The sequence below is a fragment of the Lynx canadensis genome, chromosome F1, assembly GCF_007474595.2.
Source record: "Lynx canadensis isolate LIC74 chromosome F1, mLynCan4.pri.v2, whole genome shotgun sequence".
NCBI classification, from domain to species: Eukaryota; Metazoa; Chordata; class Mammalia; order Carnivora; family Felidae; genus Lynx; species Lynx canadensis.
In genome coordinates this window covers 15908086-15932022 of record NC_044319.2, presented here as the reverse complement: position 1 = coordinate 15932022, position 23937 = coordinate 15908086, and the positions used below count along the sequence as shown (strand labels likewise).

Sequence of the window (23937 nt, the reverse complement as noted above, 5' to 3'; positions counted from 1 at the left end):
AAAAGGCAAATTTGGCTCTGTAGAGAGCCATGAAGTTTCATTTAAAGGACCCTTCTTTTTTCTTTTTTCCCCAAATAATATCCCTGCCCAACGTGGGGTTCAAACTCAGGACCCCAAGATCAAGAGTCGTATGCTCTACCAACTGAGCCAGCCAGGTGCTCTAAAGATCTAAAAGATGCTCCCTTATTGCCTCCTGCTTATAGAGGCAGGATTGGGGTATTGTTCTCCTCTTTCCATTGGTTACTGAATGCTCCTTTTATTTTATCTGATATTTGTAAGTCAAGAGCATTGGGAAAATCTGCCCACCTCTGAACTCAGTTTCACATTTAGTCTCATACAGTCATCTGTTTATATGACAATTAGTCATACAGGATACTTATAAACATCATGTCTGTGTTGTTGTTGTTTCAGAAACTAATTCCTTGGATGGCAGGAGCTCTGTCTGTTTAGTTAATTGTGTTTAACACCAAACATTCATCATTACATGTAAGGTTTTTAATGCTACTGTTAAACATAATAATGATAAAATACTTTCCCTGACTTTGGCAAATAAAATCTCTCTTCATATAAGACAGGGTTGGCAAACAACAATCTGGGGGCCAAATCCAGCCCACCATCTCTTTTTGTCTGTTTTTGTACATAAAGTTTTATTGGAAGACAGTCATGCTCATTTACATTTTTTCTGTGGCCGCTTTCCTTCTACAACAGCAGAGTTGAGAAATTGTGATAGAGACTGTATGGCCTGCAAAGCCTAAAATACTTATTATCTGGCCACTTACCAAAAAAGCTTGTTGACCTTTGATCTATATCACTGGTTCTTACCTCAGACAATAGGATAGGATCACCTATAAAATTCAAAAAAATTAAAGATCTCTGGCCCCAAACTAATACCTCCAATCAGAATCTCTAGGGTCAGAGCTAAAGATATAATACAGTTTTTAAACGTTCACCACAAAACTGAAAATCACCAGCCTAATGCAACACATACTACCTATGATAATTTTAGTAACTCTCGCTCATTGAGTGGTAGATGTCAGGCATTGTATTAGAGGCTTTATATGTATTTCCTCTTTCTAATATCCATGAAAGCCATGTTAGATACATTTTACAATCCTTAATGTATATATGGGGAGGGAAATTGAAGCTTTCTAGGCCTAACTTGTATAAACTCACACAGCCAATAAGTGGTACAGCAAGGGTTTGTACTAGTCTTCCTACCTGTCCGAGATTGACAACAGAAGACAAATATCCAGGTGGAGAAAAACTGACTATTATCCCCTGAGATTTGCTTTTCCTCTGGGGGAACTGTAGGTATTTCGCATTACCAATACTACATTGGCCTGCATGAGAATGACTGGCCTACAGATGACAAGAGAACTCTCCTATTGATAGAAAGTGGCACAGCTGAGAAAACACTAGAACATTCAAATAAGATTTTATTCAAACCTAGAGGCTAACAAAAGGGGAACAAACTCATGGAGTACCATGTAGCTGAATATTCATCTTCAATGAAGAGTCTACCACAGGGACATCTAGGAAGATGATCTGTCTGATTCATGATCTGTCCCAAGTGGGAGAGCACTTTCTTACTTATTTTTTTTTAATGCTTATTTGTTTTTTGAGAGAAAGATAGAGCACAAGCGGGGGAGGGGCAGAGAGAGACACAGAATCTGAAGCAGGTTCCAGGCTCTGAGCTATTAGCACAGAGCTGAACGTGGGGCTCAAACTCATGAAGTCAGACGTTTAACTGACTGAGCCACCCAGGTGCCCCACTTACTTTATTTTTAAGTAATCTCTATATTCAACCTGGGGCTTGAACTCACAACCCCGAGATCAACAGTCCCATGCTCCACTGACTGAGCCAGTCAGTCTCCCCAAGCTCATCTTTAATCCCTAAGCTCTTAGGACATCATGAAGAACTCTAAACATTCCCCCAAGGAAAGTAAAGCATGGATTAAAAGAAAGTGTCCTCTCCATCTTGTTTAAAACATATCTCTCAGGGGCGACTGGGTGGCTCAGTTGGTACAGTATCCAACTCCTGATTTCAGCTCGAGTCATGATCTCACTGTTTGTGGGTTTGAGCCCCTCGTTGGGTTCCGCACTGACAGCTTGGAGCCTGCTTGGGACCCTCTCTCTCTCTCTGCCCTTCCCTGTTCACTCTTTCTCTCTCTCTCTTTCTCTCTCTCTCTTTCAAAATAAATAAATAAACTAAAAAAAAAAAAAAACCCATACCTTTCAAATTCTGGTTTCTAGAATGATTTACACACGAATGGCCAACTTTTTCTTAACTAGTTGGTCATGATATGACAAACCTAATATTGCCCAAGATACAGTGAACATTGAACATACATTTGTGCTAGAGGATATCATATGATTAAAAAGTGCATTTGACCTCAATATATCTATAATTGCTTGTTTAGACAGAGTTCTAAATGAGGATCGAATCATTAGCTATATAAATCCTTTCATATTAATCTTGAGTCTATTCAAGTTCTAGTATCTGTTTTCTGAAAACTTCTATTGTGATGTGACTCAGATAATTTTGGTAATCAGTTTTTTTTTAATTTCAGTACCCTATTTGTTATTGCTAATTTATACCCAAAAAGCACTGATATTTTATGATGCAAAGATTAATTAGAAAAGCTAGGTTTGGGGCACCTGGGTGGCTCAGTTGGTTGAACGTCTTACTCTTGATTTTGGCTCAGGTCATGGTCTCATGGTTCGTGAGATCAAGCCCTGAATCAGGCTTTGCCCTGACAGTGTGGATCCTGCTTGGGATTCTCTCTCTCTGTCTCTCTCTCTCTGCCCCTCCCCCACTTGCATCTCTCTGTCTCTCTCAAAATAAATAAACATAAAAATAAAAGCTTCAGGTTTAACTGAATAAATTTAAAATTGTACTTACACAAGAGTACCTTTTATTAATAAGTATGATATTCTTCTTTTTATTTTTATTTTTTTGAGAGAGAGAGAGAGGTTGAGAGAGCAGGGTGAGGGCAAAGGGAGAGAGAATCTTAAGCAGGATCCACCCAGCACAGAATCCGACGCAGGGCTCGATCTCACAGCCATAAGATCACAATCTGAGCTGAAATCAAGAGTGGGTTGCTCAACCGACTGAGCCACCCAGGCGCCCCAATAAATATGATATTCTTAAAGTGAGCATTTATTAGTGTTATGGGCTAAATTGTGTCCCTTATCCTCAAATTAATATGATACAGTTCTAAACCTCAGAACGTGACTATATTTGGGGATAGAGCCTATAAAAAGAGGTAATTAAAGAAAAATGAGAGCATTGAGGTAGGCCTTAATCAAATATGCCTGGTGTCCTTATAAGAAAAGATTGTGATACACATAGACACAGAATGAACACAATGTGAAGACAGTGAGATAAGACGGCCCTTTGCAAACCAAGGAGAGAATCCTTGGAGGAGATCAAAACTGCCAACACCTTGATCTTGGACTTCTAGCCTTCAGAATTATGAGAATATTTCTGTTGTTTAAGCCACCCAGTCTGTGGTATTTGTTACAGTAGCCTTAGGAAACTAGTATGATAATGAAATCCACCAAAATTTCAGTAATTTTTTCCAAGTGGAGCTGCTTTCTCTTGACACCGTTTAAAGCAGTGCCTAGAATGGGCCTCTTGGCTGAAAGATGTCTGATGTCTCTTTCATACAGGTGTTCTGTTTACTGTAACCTTGGACTAAGTCTCAAAAGGTCAGCTGAAGTTCAGAGATGCTCAGTGTTGGGCTGGAGGCCTTCATGAAAGGCAGGCAGGCCAGTTTGTTATTAAAAGATCTTTCATAGCTGCTAACTCTGGAAACAAATGGGTGAGCCCTGGTGCACTTCAGGGCCAACTGTTCCATCCGAGAGAATCCTGAGGGGGCTGGACAAATTGAAAGCACAGCTCCTGGCTAGCTTTGCCAACAATAGTGCTGAACAAACTTAGAGAAACTCATCACAAGAGAAGCCAGTAACTAAAGAGATGAGAGTTTGGAAAAAAGGAAGAAATTTATTTTGGATGTGGGCAGCCTGGAGACGTGGCAGGCTCAAATCTTGACAACCAACTTCTCCTCTAGCAAGATGGACATCTAGAGTTTGATAGAGAGAGGTTTGGGGTGGGGGTGGGGGGTAATGTGCAAGAGAGCAGGCAGAGAGCATGTGGTCATGGGTGGAGATCGGTATGTGTTCAGCCCAGGATCATGGGCAGGGAAGGGATATGAGGGGCTATGTAGGGTGTGGTCTTCTGGGCATTCCACTGCTATCAGGGCTTTTCTGGTCAGGTGATTGGGATGTTCTGGGTCATTGCAAAATGCCTTCATAAATGCCTCAAGAAATGAGCATACTGGGTTTTAGAGCATGAGTTAAGCTTCTTTGTATCTGGTTTTAACTGTTTTGGTCGAACTATAGTTGAGCAAGAGGGCTTGCTAACAGGTTCAGAAGCAATTTCAGGAGGGACTCAGAAACATCGATTTATTTGGCTTTTGGGATCAAGTCTACAGGAAACTAGCTCCAGAAACCCCAGAAATGACTTGGGCTACATCTGCCATGATTACTTTGGATTGTTACCCCGAATCTAAGGCAATCCTTCAGGTCTAGTTTGCAGACGCTGACTTGGTTCAGTTTGGGACTGGACTCTAAAGGTGAAGGGTAGGTCAGACACGATTGGTTTCCTAATATTCCCTTAGTGTAATCGCTTGGACTATCTTCCTCTGTTTCTATTTATTTTCATTATAATCTTAATGAACAGTGGTAATAGGAGTGTCAACTGGGGGAGGGAGTAGGTTATGGAGACTCCACGTATGAGGGAGGGTTAAGGTGTGGAGGATGAAGAGGACTCAGTCGGACTCCCACTCTTTACCTAAAGCTGTTCAGAAAATCCAGGTGACTCAGCTCTAGTGCTTTCTATTTTGTGCATGGGTTTGTGTTTGAGGATGTCATTCCCTCTCCCTACATAAATGATTTACACTGGAGAGGTCTCAGGTCCTAGCTGTACTTTAACCAGGGTTTTTAGTTAATCTAAACTCTATCCATACACCCTACTGTTTCCCATTCCTTGTCCTCCTCATCCCTGTCCCACCTTGAGCTGAAAGCTGATTATACTTCTATGGCTCTGGGTACACATCTAATATCATACATAATATTTCTACCTGTCAAAAGGTAGTTTCTGTGACATTAGAACAAAAGTTCCTACTACTTCTTCCTTTTAACCTGCATATAACTTTATACTTTCTATGCAATAATGATCCGGTTTATTTTATACTCTGGCTGTTTACATGCATATCATATTGTATTCCTCTTACTAGACTGTTCAATTTCCTTAAGGCAGGGACACATGACTTATTCGAATATCTTTGTATTTTCCCCTCATTCCTGCCCTTCTCACTCTCTAACCTCCTCATCAGTAATAGGATATTTGTCTGTAAATAAGGAGTTGGGTACGTATATGATGTATTCAACCTTTCCTAGTCCCTGTTTCATATAAGTTGGTTGGAATCTAAAAACCTTTTCTAGTTTTAATATAAACAAACAATGCCTTACGTTGGCAATTACACATCCCAGAGTATTATTTACCCATGTGCTAGCTTACTCACTCTGCATAACTTAAAATGTGGTTTAGTAAAAAAAAAAAAAAAAAAAAAAAAAAGACAAAATCAAAAGAAGAACAATGTAGTACAGGCATATCAGAAAATACAGTGAGGGGCGCCTGGGTGGCTCAGTCAGTTAAGCCTCCACTCAGGTCATGATCTCACAGTTCATGAGTTTGAGCCCCACATAGGGCTCTCTGCTGACAGTTCAGAGCCTGGAGCCTGCTTCGGATTCTGTGTCTCCCTCTATCTCTGCCCCTCTCCCACTCATGCTCTGTCTCTCTCTGTCTCTCAAAAAATGAATAAACTTAAAAAAAAAAAAGAAAATACATTGAAAAAATTCCTAAGGCATTATTTTAACTGATTTTTGTGTGCTCCAAAAAATAGCATTAATTTTTGAGTTCATGCTAAGAGCAAGAATGTATTTGATGACTTGTCATCCTCATTTGACTGATGAAAAAACTAAAGGCTCTAATGACATATACATAAAATGGATTTTTAAAAAACATCTGAGTACTTACTATGTGCAATGAACTATTCTAAGTCCTTTACATGAAATGACTCATTTAATTTTCATAATATACCACTGGTGGAGGCCAGGGCAGAGTCTAAATTTCTAGGCATTCTATATCAAATTTAAATAATAAAATACAAAATAAAACTAAATTGTTTCAGTTGTATTAAAGTGACACAGTAGTGATTTCTAAGCACAAATGACTGTAAAACATATAAGCTGTTTGTCTTTAGTAATACATTCTTAAAGTGTTATCTTAGCTCATGGAACTGCTCAGACACTATTTCACTGGATTAATACCTCTCAACACCCCGAAAAATGTTACTACTCCATAACAACTGGCAAAAATTTTGAACAGCAAAATCAGAAAAAGAGCTTAGTTCAATAGCTAAAATTCTTACGGTGTATTAATTTGGGAATAAAATCCAGAATGTCTTTTTGTTGTTGTTGTTGTTTTGCCAAATAACCATATAACCTTTCTTCTAAATAGACGCAGTCTCAGGGAACAAATTATTCTCTGTAATTTATACATCTACCCTAAGTGGGGAGTTCAAAGCATATAAATGTTTCTCACAGATTAGCTTTTATTGTAAACACCGAAGTAATTTTCAAAGCTTCTTTTCTCCTTTTTCTGCCAAATGTTTCTGTTTAATTATATTATTAAAATGAATTCTGGGAAGCCCCTTGGCTTTAAACTTACGCTCAACTGAAATATTGATGAAATAAAAAGAAATTTAACTTTAAAATCATATTTTATAAGAGAACCGTGAAAGGGATTTGCCGAGTGAGGTACAACTGTTAATAGTTTAAAGAAATTATATTATCTAGGCTGCTTGTAATGGAAGTTGGGTTATTTGCTTCACCTAAACAGGGAAGTTGGCATGTTTGCCTAGCAACAGCCGCTAAAACCTTCTGTTGTGGAAGGTTCCCTAGGAGTGAGAAGAAGGGAGGAGGAGGAAAAACAGGAGGAACAGATTAATCTGTTTTTCCTAGCAGGGGACTGAGGTCTGGCTCTTTGAGGAGGGAAAGGCTATCCAAGAGATAGCCTTTAGATTAGCATTCACTAACCTAATCCCTCCGTGATAGCTAGAAGTTAGTTATTTGTAGGATTGGGGTTACTACTGAGGAGGCTGAAGGGAAGGTTACAGATTTAGCGCACTTCAAAGGCAGTCAATTTCATTCAATAGAAAGACATCAATAGGTCTCCTAAAAAGGAGCTGAAATCTCAGTACAGGAGGGTGTCAGCAACTAAAAAGACCTCCGCTCAGAGTTTAGGAAGGTGTGTGATAATGTGTTTTACAAATATTATGAAACACTGCGATTGACTTTATCGAGTTAAAGGCAGTAGCTTCTCTAAATATAGTACTGTTCTTGGTATTGGTGATGCCTGCAGTGAAGAAAGGACTGGAAAGCAAAATCTCTGCTCTCTTGGTCAAGACCTGAAACAAAAAAAGGCATAATGCAGAGGAGTTATTAACTGGGTGTGTGTATGAGGACCGTCTCCACTGTGGACGATTTATCTTGAAATTGGGACTGTTATGATACCAAAAGAATTCCATTTCTCTCCTTTAAAAGCACGGGTTTGGTTAAGCGCAACTGGCTTGAAGGGGTCTCCCGCTACCTCCAAATCAAAATGGCTTCTTTTCCATAAGGGAGAAGAAACTTTCAATTATCACAAGGTTATCTTTTAGATCCAGGGAACTTTTCCATGGGCCGAAATCTTTCCGTTCTGCCCCAGACACCTATCGTCGGTTCACATAGGCCTGGAAACACATTTTGGAGCAGTGAGCGTCCAGGCCTTTCGGCCGTTTTCGCCGCGTTGGGAAGGGGGACTCTCTGGGACTCGGTGAGAGCGGTGACCAGGGCAAAGCTAGTGCGATCGGGAACCCGGATAAAACAAGACAAGAACAAATTCTCTGGGTGGGGGAGGGGGATATGAAAAGGAACCAGAGTGGAGGACTAGAACGGAGAAAGCCTAGGGGTAGAGGGAGTGCAGAGTTCGATGGAAACGTCAGAAATTTCCCAATCCCCCCGCGCCGTCTGGCCGCTCGCCTCTGGGCGCAAAGACGCTGGTGGGGGAAGGCAGGCGGACTGCTGGACCAGTTTGGCGGCTCCGGGCGTGGGTGCGCCCCGCGGGGAGGCGGAGAGCGTCACGGGCCTCCCTCCCGGGCGTTGGCGGCCGGTGACTCAGAGCTTTCCTCCCGCGTCCGCCCCGCCCCTCCCCTCCGCGCGCCCCGCCCCACGAAGGAGGAGCCTCGCCATCGTCCCCGCCCCAGTCTCCGGGGCGGGCCGGAGCCCGAGGAAGAGGAAGGGGACGAGGACAACGAGCGACCGGGAGGAGGAGGAGGAGGAGGAGGAGGAAGAGGAGGCCGACCAACAAGATGGCCCCTGCTGCAGGAGCAGCCTCAGCAGCAGCAGGTGGGAGGCCGGAGGCGGCGCTGGCGGTGGCGGCGGCGGCCGTGGCCCGGCGGCCTGGGACAGAGTCAGAGTCGACGGTGGCGGCGGCGGCGGCGTTGGCTGCCGCGGCGGTGGCGACGGCCGCGGGGACTCGGAGCTGAGAGGAGCTGCTGCTCGGACCAGCGCGGTGAGCGAGCGGTAGGCGGCGGCGGCGGCGTGGGGTGCGCGGCGGCCGCCGCCCGGCCCCCGTCGGGAACAATAGGCGGCCGCGGCGGGGAAGGGGCCGTCCTCGCCCGCCCTCCACCCCTCGGCGGTAGCGGCCACCCCTCCACCCCCCGGCCCTCGGCTTCAGCCCCGCCGCCGGCGGAGGGGCTTGTCAGCGGCCCGCGTCCTTAGGCCTTAGGCCTCCGAGCGCCGCCGGGAGGGCCTGCCTGGGTGGGTAGGCCGTGGGGAGGTGCGGACGCCGCCCCGGACGAGGGGAGGGCGCGGGAGACTTCGGCCGGAGGGAGGGGGCCCGAAGGCCGCCCAGCTCGGCGGTTACTCCGAGGGCCTCGGCGGGTGATGAGTGCGCGCAGGAAATGTTTTTTGGACCCCGGGTCTGTGGGGGGTGGGGAGATGAAGGCGTCTGTAAACTGGTACCGCCTCCGCCTCCTGGCACCCGGGGGCTGCTCCCCTCCCTAACCCCTGAAGCGCTCCCCTTGCTCGGCCAAGTGGGTTTTAACGGTGTCCATTTCCCTGAAAGCTCCAGGAGATCGAGCCAGATGGTCTTTCTTCCTGCTGGCGATCGGGAAATTGTGTATGCGGGTGTCTTTTTAAAAAAATTTAAGTGCAACAACAAAAAACAAACAAGGTAAAATGTGATTATCGATAAGGGATGGGGAGGGATGGAGGACTAAGGGATGTTCTTAAAACATCTCTTGGCATCAGTTCTCTCTAAACATCAATTATGCCCACGTCCCGGGTGAGAGTGAAACAAGGGCTCTTTTGAAGCAGTAATAATATAACTCTTGACATCCCAGAATAGTCCATGAAACTGGAAACAAAGCCACTTACTGGCAACGCGAAGACAAATTGTAATGTTTGAATAGAACTTTTCTTCGAACGAACCGTTTTGAATTATTAATGTGCCGCATAAGAAACAACATTAACATAGAATGGACCTAACGAAACATTTCTTCAGGAGGGAAGTGGTTCGTCTTCAGGCTAGAACTTCTTGTGTGCTGTCTCAGGCTCCAATTTTGCATTTCAGTAGTTTGTTCTAAGACTAACCTTTCCTGTAAGTTTGATTTCTGAAGCAGATTTTAATAAGGTTTCAAAACTTTTTTGGTAACTTTCAAAAACTAGAAACAACTGTTCTCTTTTGAATGTTGAGGTTTATGGAGAGGCAGCTCTTCATCGTATTTGCCCTGGGGTAGTGGCGCCTGTGATTTCAACTGTTAACTGCGACTACTAAATTTAATTTTTTGAGGCTTCCACCACGTCCATTTCCAAGTGGGGGCGGGGAGAATGATTCAAGTTATTTCTATTTCAGTTTCTACCTAGGTATGCAGAAATTTATATTAAAATAGTTTGGATGCATCCAGGAAGATTGCTTTCCACTATTTAACATAACATTCAGTTGTGTGGTCCAATCTAGTTTGTGTTCTTAAAAGGAAGATGGGCCTGTGCAGAGAAGATGCCAGTTAGTATCTTTCATCCATCTTTAGGGTAAATTCCTAATTAGAATTTGTGTCCTAATTCAAAGCATTTTTAGGTTATGTGAAGTTTAATGTACGGTGCTAGTCCTTAATTCTTTGATGAGAATTGGCAGTAAATAGACAATTAAATAAACACAAAATTGAACTGTCTTATTGTTTAGGATTGAAGTATAGTGGGTAAATGTGAATAACTTTTATGCCTAGCATAAATAATGTGGATATTTTGATTTTTAAGTGATGGGGAAAGAACAGCTTTCACATGCCTCCAGCTAATGTGAATGTTCTGGGAATAAGTTTTAGAAAGGACACTTTTTTAAGTGCTTAAATTCATGATTTTTTCTTTTTTTATGCTGAATTTTGTTAGGTCAGTACAAAATGCAACTAAAGACAAGTTTGTAAATTGTAAGTGGTTAGTGTGCTTTGTTATGAAAAAAAATCTCATCATGTCGTGACAGGGACTGATTTTCCTCATACTTAATATCCTTTGCCTGACATTTTTTAGTGTTAAGGGTTTGTGTTTGAAATTGGATGTTGATCCAACAATTTATGGGTTGAGTCTGGGTCCCTATTTTTGTTTAATATTGAAAAATCTTTTAGAGAGTTCTGGTTTTAATAAGTGCCAAAACTCTTTTAAGATGTGATCCCTGCATTGTGATATTTTATTGGTGTTTATTCTGATAATTTAAGTTTCTCAAGTAGTATTTAAGAATTTCCTTGTATTTTCTTCGTAATATTAGAAGTTAGTATATTTGATTCATTTGAAGATATTTGAAAAGGATTTTTGTAGCTAAAAGTTAAATTTTTAAGCCATCTTTGTTAAATGAGTAAAAACATTCTCATTTAATCCTATTTAGGCTGTAATATTTTGTGGTATTGTTCTCACTTTACATACGAAGAATCTGAGGCTAGGAGAAGCTATGTAACTAGCAAAAAAGGCCACATAATTAATAGGTAAAAGAGCTTACTCAAACCCAGGTCTTGTGGCACAAATTAGATGCTTTACTACTGCCACCCTGTGTCTCAAGGTTTAACTTTGAAGCCTCTCCTATGTCGACAGATTCCTTATTTTGGCCACAAGCTATGCTTTGTAATTCTGTACTTGTCTTTAGCCCTAATAGCTTTTCTATTAACATTATTTGTACCCTGCCAAATATTCGCTTACAAGTTTGAGAAAGTATGTATTCATGTGAATTACAAATGAAAGACTTATTTTTACTTTTAGCAGATTTGAACGTTGTTGATATAGAAACTCCTACCATTTATATAGGACAGATTTATAGTATCACTCTAATGGCTTCATGGCTTTAATTTGCTATGTAAACAGTTACGAAATTGTGCCTTTGAAATACTGCATGGAAATTTAAAAGTGACTTTAGAAACGTTCAGGGATGTTAAAGTTGGGTCAGCTAACATTTGAAATTCTTCATTTATGCTTTTTTAAAGCCATAGCCCATTTAGAATTCTGCAGAACTTTTGTTTCTACATCTTGGGGTTTGAATTGGAATTTTATGAGGGTCTAATCAGCCTACTCTCCGATAGATCTTGTAAGTTGTTGACACCCAGCAAAGTGAAGAATGTGCTGGTAAATGATCCTTGTTTGGTGGATGCCTCGGAGCAAGATGTTCTTTGGCAGGGTATACTGACCTGGTTTAGCTTTGGCCCTGACGCGCAGGAGTTCAGGTATTCTTTGGGATTAGATTCAAATGGATTTAAATTCTCACATTGGCCTGTGTCAAAAACAGTCACAGATTTCAGTATCAGCCCGGTCTCTAGGACCCTCTTAAAGATCTCCTTCTCTTTTGTTTAATCCTGAAATCTATGCTAGATTTGGACCAGCCTTGGAGGTTGTTCGGGCATAAGATTAATTTGTCTGGCATTATACAAAGGAATATTTCTTATTCCATAGTTTCTTAAGGTAGATTCTACACATTTTCTTTTTTTTTATTTATTTATTTATTTTTTTTATCATTTATTTATTTTTGGGACAGAGAGAGACAGAGCATGAACGGGGGAGGGGCAGAGAGAGAGGGAGACACAGAATCGGAAACAGGCTCCAGGCTCTGAGCCATCAGCCCAGAGCCCGACGCGGGGCTCGAACTCACGGACCGCGAGATCGTGACCTGGCTGAAGTCGGACGCTTAACCGACTGCGCCACCCAGGCGCCCCTATTCTACACATTTTCTTTTTTATTTATTTATTTATTTTTTTTTTTTTTCAACGTTTATTTATTTTTGGGACAGAGAGAGACAGAGCATGAACAGGGGAGGGGCAGAGAGAGAGGGAGACACAGAATCGGAAACAGACTCCAGGCTCCGAGCCATCAGCCCAGAGCCTGACGCGGGGCTCGAACTCACGGACCGCGAGATCGTGACCTGGCTGAAGTCGGATGCTTAACCGACTGCGCCACCCAGGCGCCCCTATTCTACACATTTTCAAGTGTACAGTTTACTAATCCTAAATAATGATGTCCTACATCCCCGAGACAGTTAACTTTATAGCACATTTATTTATATCCATTACTGGTCAGACTTGTGCCTGTTCACTTCTTATGTAATATTCTTGTTTACTCTGTGTAATATTAGACACTTGTTATTAATTCACAGTGTTTTCCTAATTGGTTGAGTTTTGGGAGAAAAATTCTAGTAAAAATTTGAGTTCACCTTTCATGCACAGTTGAGCTGACTGAAATAGTGACCTGTTGTTGTAGAGGAATAAATATTTTAAGGTTCATTTATATTTTTCCTTGAGATTATTTACAAATGAATGTCATATGTCAACAATATTTTGATGTTTGTCAAGCATTTTAGCACCAATGTCAGTACTCATCTCACTGATTATTATCGTGCATATATGGTAATATTTAACTTAATATTATCGTGCATATATGGTAATGCATTTTATTTAAAAATCTCCAAGATCTAAATAGCATTTGAACACGGTAGCAGTGTTTTTGAAGAAGAGTTCTAAAGGGGTCATTATTATATATGTATATGTATATGTATATATATATATATCAATATAAATTTTTGTGATGCTTATTTACTTATTTTTGAGAGAGAGAGAGAGTGTGGGGGAAGAGCAGAGAGGCAGAGGGAAAGGGGGAGAATCCCAAGCAGGTTTCACGCAGTCAGTGCAGAGTCCGATGCAGGGCTGGAAATCATTCAGATCGTGACCTAAGCCAAAACAGACTTGGACGTTTAATCAACTGAGCCTCCCAGGTGTCCCTTAACATAAAATTCAAAAAAAAAATTTTTTTTTTAATGTTTATTTTTGAGAGACAGAGAAAGTGCAAGCAGAGGAGGGGCAGAGACAGAAGGAGACACGGAATCCGAAGCAGGCTCCAGGCTGTGCACTGTCAGCATAGAGCCCAATGCAGGGCTCAAACTTAGGAACCACGAAATCATGACCTGAGCTGAAGTCAGAAGCTTAACCGACTGAGCCACCCAGGCGCCCTGCATAAAAATTTTTTTAAATAAAGTTCAGGTCATTTAACATAAAACTAATGATTTTATTTATTTATTTATTTATTTATTTATTTATTTATTTATTTTAAGTTTATTTATTTTTGACACAGAGAGAGAGAGTGCGAGCGTGAACTAGGGAGGGGCAGAGAGAGAGGGAGACACGGAATCCAAAGCAGGCTCCAGGCTCCAAGCTGTCAGCACAGAGCCCGATGCAGGGCTCGAACCCACGAACCGTGAGATCATGACCTGAGCCGAAGCCAGACGCTCAACCGACTGAGCCACCCAGGTGCCCCAACTGATGATTTTAAAGTGAGCAGTTTAGTAGCAGTATATTCATGATGTTGTGCAGCCACCACTGTCTAATTCTAAAACCCTTTTATCACCCCCAAAGGAAACTACCCATTAGGCAGTTACTTCCCATTTTTTCCTCCCCCTGGTCCCTAGCAACCACCATTCTACTTTCTGTCTCTGTGGATTTAACATAAAACGATAGAGTCAAGATTAAGGGATAGTACTTTGTATAATTGAACATGCAGAAAAAACTTGGGATAGGATTGTAGGGATCAGAAACCATCTCATTCTTTGCATGCTTCTCTTGAGTACAGTAGGCAGACTGCCAGAGACTCTTTATGTAAGAAAAGTTGAAAGTCACAGCGATTTGCAGTTTTAGTTTTTGATCATTCCAAAAGAGTTCTACTCAAATTCTCAGACTCATTTATATTTCCTTATTGGGTTATGAGAATTAACTAAATTATAATGTTCTATACAAATGTGAGCAACTAATACTTATTTTGCTCTTTGTAATTTGCCTTCTGTTTTCTCCCTCTCTGTTTTTTTTTTTTTTTAATTTTTCTTAATGTGTAGAAGAAACTTGGAATGTGTAGGACTTACTTGAGATGATACCAGAAAATGATTGTTAGGTTGAAATTCTTTGATCTTTATGAATCTGTTTTATAATTTTATTCAGCTGATCTTTGAGGACATTTAGAGTTAAAATTTGCCTGACACTATGCTATTAATCCCATGTTGAATAAATCTTAAAAACCTAGGTTTTGGCTCTATACCTGACTCCTTCCAAAAATGTAGACACTGTTATAGAAGCAATTGATTTGTAGCTTGTTTTGATTGGCTTAGTTCATTGATTGAGAGAGAAAACTGTTGGACTTTTTTTCATTCTGGAATAAAGTATAATAAAGTTGGACTTCTGTAAATTTATTTTTCTAAGTAATCTCTATACCCAACATGGGGCTCAAATTCACAACCTCAACATCAAGAATCACATGTTCCACCAACTGAGTCAGCCAGGCACTCCTGGTGTCTGTGAATTTAAATTGCTCAATTTGAAGTTTCAGTTTTGAGCTTTGGAAGTACTCTTTTATCCTTACCTTAAGTTCAAAATGGTACTCCCTTCCCTCCCCCCAATTAAATTGAAATCTTAAAACTTACAGTGTGAAGCACAGAACAGATTTCATATTAATAAGATTTTTTTAAGTTGGTTGGTTGGTTGGTTGGTTTTGAGAGAGAGAGAATCCAAGCAGGCTCCATGCTGTCAGGGCAGAGCCTGATGTGGGGCTTGATCTCGTGGAACTGTAAGATCATGACCTGAGCCAAAATCAAGAATTGGACGCTTAACCAACTGAGCCACCCATGTACCTCATTAAAGATTTGTAGTAAGTTACAGGAAATCTATGTGGAGAAGAAAAATTTAAATTTTGATATTAATCCTCCCCTTTTTTTAAACATGATTTTAAATATTCTTATTCTCTTAATTGTTTCCAAATGTCAGAGTTCTTGATCAGACTTCAAAAACTTCAAAAGAAGTCCTTGGCAACCTCCAAAGTTACCTTACTAATCTCCTCTTTTTAGGGGAAAATTTATTTAGTTGTAAGAACAACTTAAAAAGTGATGAGAAAGAATTACTTAAGAATATTTACAGCTCAATGCAGTAATATTCCTGCTTTTCTTTAAGAGAGACTTTTTTCAGAAAAGTAAACTAAATATTTGTGTTTTTATATACACCTCATTAATTTTTGATAGTGACATTTACTGGAAAACTAGTATAGTAAATCGAGATTCAATCATTAAAATAACAACTTTAAGGGAGATGATGTTTAGAGATCTATGCTTAAAAATATGGTTTAGTGGGGAGCGCCTGGGTGGCTCATTCAGTTGAGCATCTGACTCTTGATTTAGGCTCAAGTCATGATCTCATGGTTTGTGGGATTGAGCCCCACATCAGGCTCCATGCTGATGGTGCAGAGCCTGCTTGGGATTCTTCCCTCTTTCTCTGCCCCTTCCCTGCTTTCTTGCACACTCTTTCTCTCTCTCAAAATAAATGAACTTAAAAATCTATATATGGTTTAGGGGCACCTGGATGGCTTAGTTGGTTAAGCATCCAACTCTTGGTTTTGGCTCAGGTCATGATCTCAGAGTTCATTAGTTGGAGCCCCGCCTTGGGCTCTGTACTGACAGCATGGAGGCTGCTTGGGATTCTCTCTCTCTCCCTCTCTGCCCCTCCCCTGCTCACACTGTTTCTGTTTCTTTCAAAATAAATAAAGTTAAAATATATATATGGTTTAGTGTGCGATTTGTGAATGGAGGATTATTGTTGACTTTATTATAGAACAATATTTCATCTATCCATGTCCCAGTTTAGAATAAGAAGTATACAAAAAGTTTTAATTGTCACAAGATTAATGAGCCAGATCATCTGCACTAAGGCACTGGCTTAGGAGCTCTCTTGGTTTTTACATAATTCTAATAAATTTGATTGTTTTTTGATCCCACAGCAGATTAAAAGGTGCAAATTTGCTGTGGGAATAGAGGCACTATAGGTAAAATGGAGAGCAAGGGGACAGGTGACAGGGAAAAAAACCACATTAGCTTGGGGCCTTGTAACATAGACTCTGAGTATGTCATTAGTTTTTGTGTTGTGCTAATAACCTATTCCTGATGATAAAGTCATTGTGGGAAAATTCAATTGTGTTTTAATTTTGGGAGTCATAAAAATGTACAGAGTACATTTGGACACAGGCTTTGGAGTCAGATATATTTAGGTTCTCATCTTCTATCACTTAAGCTTTATGATTCTTTATCCCTAAAAATAGAAATGGTAATTCCTTCCATTAAAGATTTGTTTTGAAGTTTAAATGAGATAACATACATAGTATAGTACCTGATATCTAGTATTGATTCAATAAATGTTATTCTCCTCCTTAAATTCTGTTCAACAAAAATCATTTTAGAAAAATTTTCATCTAAAATATTTGAAAAAGTTTTGTTTTTCAAGGTACATATAAACTTTGTGTAAGTTAGGATTAAATATATGTGTACTTTTTTTTTTTTTTTTTAAGATTTTACTTTTAAACAATCTCTACATCTGATGTGGGGCTCAAACATACAACCTGGAGATCAAGTCACATGCTCTACTGACTGAGCTAGCCAGGCACCCTGTATGTGTACTTTTGAAGGTAGTGGTCAGGAATGAGATACCATTCTCATTTTCTTCCCACATCAGTCTTTCATTAGTATGGATCTGTGCTGTTCAGTACCAACCACTAGCTACAAATGGCTACTTAAATTTAAAATTTTTTCCTAGACTTAATTTTTTTTAGAGCAATTTTAGGTTTATAGAAAATTGTCCTGAAGATACAGAGTTTCCACATACGTCTTCCTTCTACAGTTACTTCTGTTAACATCTTGCATTATTGTGGGGCATTTGTTATAGTTGATGAGCCAGTTTTGGTAAATGGTTATTAACTAAATTCCATAGTTTATATGAAGGTTCACTTTTAGTGCTGTGTAGTTCTGTGGGTGAGAATGTCTTCTTTCACTTAGCAATGTAACGTTTAAGGTTCTAGCTTGTTTCTTTTTACTGTTAAATAATATTCCATTTTATGGATAAATCTAAGTTTTAGTTAATTAAAATAAAGGAAATTTAAAATTTAGTTCCTCAGTTGCACTAGCCACATTTCAGTGGCTCAGTAGCCACATGTGCCCAGTGGTAATTACCATATTGGAAAACGAAGATCTAGAACATTTTCATCATCTCAGGAAGTTTCTTATTGAAGAGTGCTGATATAAACTATCCTCCCGGGGTGCCTTGGGTGGCTCAGTCAGTTAAGCATCCAACTCTTGATTTCATTTCGGCTCAGGTCATGATCTCGTGGTTCATGAGACTGAGCCCCACGTCAGGCTCTGCGCTAACAGCACGGAGCCTACTTGGGACTCTCACTCTGCCCCTTCCCTGCTGGGCATGCTCGCTCTCAAAATAAATAAATAAACTTAAACAAAACAAAACAAAACAAAACAAAACACCAATACTTCCAGCATCCAGTTCTCCATTTATATTCACTCTCACAGAAAGCTTACTTTACATGATCTCAGTTTGTCCTCAAGCCTGCATTTCCAGTGCTTGTTGCTTGTGTTGCTGGCAGCCTTAAACTATACATAATAAACTTGATTCCCAGAAAAAACCAGCCTTTACAAATAAATATTTTCCATTAATGGTTTCCTAGGTTTCTTATCAGGATATCATCTTTTGCTCCATTTTTCATTGTTCCTAAAATTTTATTTTTCTCTAAACCTTTTGAATATTTATCAAAGGTATACAGATCTCAGAGCTAAGAAATGGCAGCACTGAGATGAGAATCTAGACCTTATTCTAGTTCTCTCATGGGCTCCCCACCAATTGGGGTTGCCTTTACAATCACTTTTGAAGAGGTAATTGGAGACCATTTGATTCTATGCTATAGAATTTTTAACAGTATATTTATAGGTCGAAACTATAAATTTAATAGTGATATATTCATTCTTAAACAATTAGAATCTTAAATGAAGACATTTATCCCTTTAGCCGATTTCTTTCTATAATTCAGTTATGATGGAAAAATTTTTTGCTTTCATTTGTGAGTCATTTTTTAGGTAACCAAAATTAATTTCCAGGACTAATATGAATTGGCTGGTAAGAGTGAATAGAATTGATTTGAACATTATTGACATCCAGAATTCTCTGCTGGTACCTGGATATTACACTTGGATTCTATTCAAACTACACTTTAATTTGTAAAATCCAGTCGGTTACCACATGAACTTTAACTTGTATCTTTTTTAACTCATCATGTTAAAGTTTTCAGAACTTGAAAAATGGAGAGCCTTGTGTTAGTCTCTTTTGCTTGCCTTTTTTTTTTGTGATAAGTTGTACCTCTAATTTTGCTGATACTGTAGCCATTTTGTGTTAGGTCTTGATTTGACCTTCCTTGTACACTGACTATGCTTGCTCAAAAGTCAGTTTTGTGGAGACATTATGTTAAAGAGTAGTAGTCTTTCATATTTTAGTACTGTACTTAAAAAAACTTAGATTTTTTTACCTTCCTTTTGAAATGCTTTCCCTATAATTACTGCTTTTAAAACCCATGTTTTAGGTGTCAAATTTTGTATTAGTTACCCCATTGAAAGTAGTTTTTGAACTGTTTTTGATTAAATACTCTTTGCTGGAGTCTGGCTTTTCTTTAAAATTTCTAGAAATTTTTTAAAAAGGGTGAGGTTTTTCATATATTTAGAAAAATTGAGTTACAGTTTCTGTGGATTGACTCATTATCTAAGTCAGTTTTTTTCAGAAATGTCAATTTATTATGTAGGTATGCAGTTGATGAAAATCTGTTCATAAGAGCATAGAAGCCCCTTCTAGTTTTTCCTTCTACTGCTATTAGAAAAAGAGATGGTTTTGTGAAATAAGAAAGTCCTTATAATAATAGATAGATCTCTAAATGCATTTAAGAACAACTTAGAGAAGCGCCTGGGTGGCTCAGTTGATTAAGCATCCCACTTTGGCTCAGGTCGTGATCTCACGGTTAGTGGGTTTGAGCCCTACGTCAGGCTCTGTACTGACAACTCAGAGCCGGTAGCCTGCTTAGGATTCTGTCTCCCTCTATCTCTGCCCCTTCCCCTCTCTGGCTGTGTCTCTTTCTGTCTCTCAAAAATAAATAAACATTTAAAAAGTTTTAAAGAAAAGAACAGCTTAGAATATCACAAAACCCACAATAAAGCATCATTGAATATTGAAGTAGTAGCACCTAATCTCCTAATGATTGACATGCATTAGTTCATTGTACTCAGTGTCAAGATAAAACTCAACAGCTTTTTAGATGCATAATGACAAAATGGTGAGGGGATTGGAGGGGAAAGAATTAAGGAGTAAAATCCTGTCAATAGATTCTCCATATTTGGGAAATGTTTCACATTGTTGATTTTTTAAAATTCTTTTTTTTTAAGATGTTTTAATTTTTCTTTTCAGTTTATTTATTTTGAGAGAAAAAGAGCACAAGCAGGGGAGGGGCAGGGAGAGAGGGAGAAAGAGAATCCCAAGCAGGCTCTGCATTGTCAGTGCAGAGTCTGACACGGGGCTCGAACTCACAAACTGTGAAATCAAGACCTGAGCTGAAGAGTCGGATACGTAACTGACTGAGCCACCCAGGTGACCCTAAATGAAGACTTTAAAAACAAAAAAAAAAAAATTTTTTTAATGTTTGTTTATTTTTGAGAGAGAGCGCGAGCAGGAGAGGCAGAGAGGGAGACACAGAATCCGAAGGAGTCTCCAGGCTCTGAGCTTTTAGCACAGAGCCCGATGCAGGGCTCGAATGCACAGGCCGCAAGATCACGACCTGAGCCAAAGTCGGCCGCCCAACTGACTGAGCCACCCAGGCACCCCTACCCTAAAAGACTTTTTAAGAGCAGTTTTATATTCACAGCAAAATTGAGAAGGTACTGAGATTTCCCATATACTCCTTGTTCCCACATGCACAGCATCCACCACCAGAGTGGTAAATTTATTACCAAAAAAAAAAAAAGATCAAAGTTCATAGTTTACATAGGGTTCATTCTTGGTGTGGTACATTCTGTGGGTTTGGACAAATGTGTAATGACATGTATTCACAATTGTAGTATCATACAGAGTATTTTTGTTGCCCAGAAAAATCCTGTGTTCTGCCTATTCATCCGTGTTCACCCCAGCTCCTTGCAGCCAGTGATCTTTTTGTCTCAGTAGTTTTGCCTTTTCCAGAATGTCCTGTAGTTGGAATTCTACAGTAGGGAGCCTTTTCAGATGGCTTCTTTTAGTATTATCTATGTTTTTTCATACCCTAATAAGCTCATTTCTTACTTAAAAAAATTTTTTTTAATGCTTATTTATTTTTGACAGAGAGAGAGACAGAACATGAGCAGGGGAGGGGCAGAGAGAGAGGGAGACACAGACTCCGAAGCAGGCTCCAGGCTCTGAACTGTCTGCACAGAGCCTGACACGGGGCTTGAACTCACAGACCGTGAGATCATGACCCGAGCCGAAGTCAGACGTTCAACCGACTGAGCCACCCAGGCGCCGCTAGGCTCATTTCTTCTTAACGCTGAATGATATTCCATCATCTGGATATACCACAGCGTATTTTTACATCTATTTACTGAAGAGTATCTTGGTTGGTTGTTTCCAAGTTTCGGCAGTTATGAATTAAGCTGCTCTAAATGTCCGTTTGCAGGTTTTTGTGTAGACTTAAGTGTTCAGCGCCTCTGGGTGTATGGCGAGGAGAGTGACTGCTCGGTTGTATGGTAAGAGTATGTTTAGTTTATAAGAAATACCAAACCGTCTTCCAAAGTTGCTTTCCCATTTCGCATTCCTACCAACAATGAATGAGAGGTACTGTTGCTCCGATTTTTGCCTCCATTTGGTGTTGTCTGTGTTCCAGGTTTTGACCATTCTAATGGGGTGTGTAATGGTATCACATTGTTTTAATTTGCATTTCCCTGATGACTTATGATGTGGAGTCTCTTCCTATGTTTATTTGGAATATAATATTGTATAGTTGGAATCATACAATATGTAGTCTTTTCAGATTAGCTTCTTTGTCCTTATCTCTTTTTTTTTTTAAGGTTTTATTTATTTAAGTAATCTCCATATCCAGTGTAGGGCCAACCCCAAGATCAAGGGTCGCACGCTCTTCTGACTGAGCCAGCCAGGAGTCCCTATCCTTATCTTTTTAATCTGCCACTTTACCTTTCGTTTTACCTAGCTTATGGATATTTTTAAGGATATCTTTAATTTTGGAGGCATACTTTCTTCTAAATATTAAGTACCAGTATTAAAAAAAATTAACTCATTTTGTGGTGATACATCCTGCTGTCCTAAGTCCCCTTGCCATTTTACATTATCTTTTATGTGAATCGTCCCAGTACTATCTTTAGAGATATGAAATTTGTCACAGTCAGGCAGAATAGTGATTTTTTTCAGTCACATTCAACAGTTATTGAGCAAATATTACATGCCCTGCAGCAATATGGACTTTCTCTTACAGAAAGAGCATAGGATATATTGGAAACATCAGAGCATCTAATACAGGCTTGGCTAAAAAAGATTCTTGAAAGAGCTTCCTGAACTGAGTGGGACTTGCAGGATGAGTAGAGGTTTAACAGTCTAGATTTAGGAGACTACTTGAGCCCAACAAGACCTAGAGTGAAAAGAATATATTGTGTGCAGGGAAAACGTTAATACTTCTGTTGGTAGAGAGTAAAATATGAGGCAGATGGTGATGAAAAATAAGATTAGAATGGTAAGTGGGGGCCAGATCCTGAAGATCTTTATGGCATGTTCAAGTTGGTCCTCATTAGGTACCATCAAAGAAATTGTTGTTGATGTTACTTGTTTTTCAAATCGAGGTATAATATACATGCAGTAAAAAGTAAAAATCTTAGAGATATATCTTAATGACTTTTTACATATATACACTTGTGGTATAACAGATTACTACCTAGATGAAGATATGTAGTGTTTCTAGCACCTAAGAATTCTTTTTGCTCTTTCCCAGACCATACTTTTCCCCACTGCCTCTCATCTTCCCCAACAGTTATGCTGACTTCTAACATCATAAACTACTTTGCCTCTTCTTAAATGAAGTCATATATCATGTATTCTTTTTCCTTCCTCTATAAATTAAAGCCTTCAGTAGGTGCTATTTGGTATCTGGCTTTGTTCATTATGATATCTGTGAAATTCATCTATATTATATGTAACAGATCAATCTTTTTATTATTGCTGTATAGTATTCCATTTTGTAAATTAATCACAGTTTATCCATTCTACTGCTGTTGGACATTTGGGTTGTTTCCAGTTTGTTTTCAGCTTTCTATGAATAAAGCCTCTAAGAACATTCTTGTACATGTCTTTTTTTAAAAATTTATTTATTGTTTTAAGTTTCTTTATTCTGAGAGAGAGACAGAGAGAGTGAGTTGGGGAGGGGCAGAGAAAGAGAATCCCAAGCAGGCTCCGCACTGTCAGCACAGAGCCCGACGTGACGCGGGCTCTAACTCATGAACCGTGAGAACATGACCTGAGCCGAAACCAAGAGTGGGACTCTTAACTGACTGAACCACCTAGGCACCACTTTGTATATGTCTTTTGATGGACAGAGTCATCTCTCTTGTGTAAATACCTAGGAGTGGAATTTTGGGGGTCATTGGTAGACTTTTGTTTGGCCTAAGTAGATACTGTCAGTTTTCCAAAGTGAAATGTGCCAACTTACACTGCCTGAGAATTTCACATGCTCATATCATCTTTGGTATTGTTAGTTTTGAAAAATTTTAGCCCTTCTGGTAGATATGGAGTGGTATCTCATGGTCATTTTAATTTAAATTCTCCTCCTGTGTAAACGATGTTCTGTAACTTCAGTTGGCATATTGTATACCCATTGGCCATTTGGATATTGTTGGAAAGGTTTGTTCATGTCTGTTGTCTGTTTTGTTTGTTTGTTTGGAATTGAAGCTTCTTATTATGGGATATACATACCACTATTAGTGTTGGGTGTTCTCCGTTTTTTAATTGAGTTGTTTTGTCATGGAAGAAAACAGGTGAGTGACTAGCAGCTGTGTGGAGGGTAGAGGGAGGCAAGAACAAAGCTGGAGACTGAGGCCAGTTAAAGGGTAACTGTGTGGGGGCACCTGGATGGTTCAGTCGATGAAGCATCCGACTATTGATTTTGGCTCAGGTCATGATCTCAACAGTTCATGAGTTCAGGACCTGGGTTGGACTCTGCGCTGAACAGTGCTGAGCCTGCTTAGGATTCTCTCTCTCCGACTCTCTCTACCCCTCCCCTGCTTGTGTGTGTTTTCTCTCTCTCAAAATAAATAAATTAAAAAAAAAAAAAGTTACTGTGTGATCCAAGTGAGAGAGACTATATGCTCTATGAGAGCAGGGTCATTGTTTCTTTTAGGGCTGTATCTTCAGATCCAAGGACAACGAC

The 23937-nt window shown here is 39.8% G+C and overlaps 1 protein-coding gene across 3 annotated transcripts in view; it reads left to right on the top strand.

The window, feature by feature from the left end:
- The first annotated feature begins 8599 nt into the window (after positions 1–8599).
- The window catches only part of RC3H1 (ring finger and CCCH-type domains 1), an 86728-nt gene continuing 71390 nt past the window's right edge, over positions 8600–23937 (top strand). For 2 of the 3 annotated variants that reach the window (XM_030303252.1, XM_030303250.1), the window contains exon 1: positions 8600–8680. The gene's annotated coding sequence lies outside the window, so the exon portion shown is untranslated. Of the gene's footprint in view, positions 8692–23937 lie in introns of all 3 variants that reach the window. The other variant, XM_030303251.1, reaches the window with a different exon arrangement.